The sequence below is a fragment of the Macadamia integrifolia genome, unplaced genomic scaffold (genome assembly GCF_013358625.1).
Source record: "Macadamia integrifolia cultivar HAES 741 unplaced genomic scaffold, SCU_Mint_v3 scaffold155, whole genome shotgun sequence".
NCBI lineage: Eukaryota > Viridiplantae > Streptophyta > Magnoliopsida > Proteales > Proteaceae > Macadamia > Macadamia integrifolia.
In genome coordinates, this window is record NW_024868256.1 from 513,494 (window position 1) to 514,422 (window position 929).

A 929-nucleotide genomic window follows, 5' to 3' on the forward strand; every position below is an offset into this window, starting at 1 on the left:
ATGACCAGCTTTGAAAGCCAAGAGCCAAGAAGAACTGGTCCAGCCCAGGGTTTTGGTCCAACAAGGGTTGGAAATAAAATTAGTAGTTTATTTAGTATTTTATTTCATGCTTTTAGTTTCCAGACTTGAACGTAGGAGTAGGATTTATTTCCTTGCTTTGGTTTCCTTTTTATAGTTGTTTCCTAGTTTAGGCTAGTTTCCATTCCAGTTAAGTTTCTAATTTCATGTTCCTATTTTTCTATATATTGGTTGTAATCGATTGAAGATTTAGAGAGCAATTTGATTATTGAATGAATGTGTGAGTGTGATCCTCCTTTTTCCCATCTCTACTCTGATTTCCCCTCCCTTCCCTAAGGGTTCTCTATCACTGTGTCTCTCTTACATAATCCAAAGAGGTCCATATTAACTATAGAGGGTCTAGAAAGTGGAGCAAGTATATCATGCGCAGAATGCTGACCAGGTCTTGTGGTTTATCTAGCCCACCCTCTTACATCAGTCTTATATTGCAATGAAGAAGAATAAGTTCCAATCCACCAAGATTCATGAAGTATACCCATATTAAGTTGGTCATGACATGCAATAACTATTCGTGACAAGTGGAGTCTGTTATGACTGGCCCTGTTGATAAACATGAGTGGGTGCAAGTGATAGAGGACCCCACAAAAATCTCACTGGTTAATTTCCAGCACAAAATCAGTCGTAAAACCTCAAAAGTGAGTTCAAAGTGATACTAAATCACAAAATGCCACAGGATTCATTACAGCAAAATGGGGAGTGGGGACCTCAATTACATCACCCACCCGCCACCCATCCAAGTCTGGCACATGGCAAGCATATCCTTTTGACAAATCAAATGTCACTAATGGTCATGACATATATATACTCAAAAAATATTCTATATAATATGCAAGGGAGCAGAAAGTACAGAC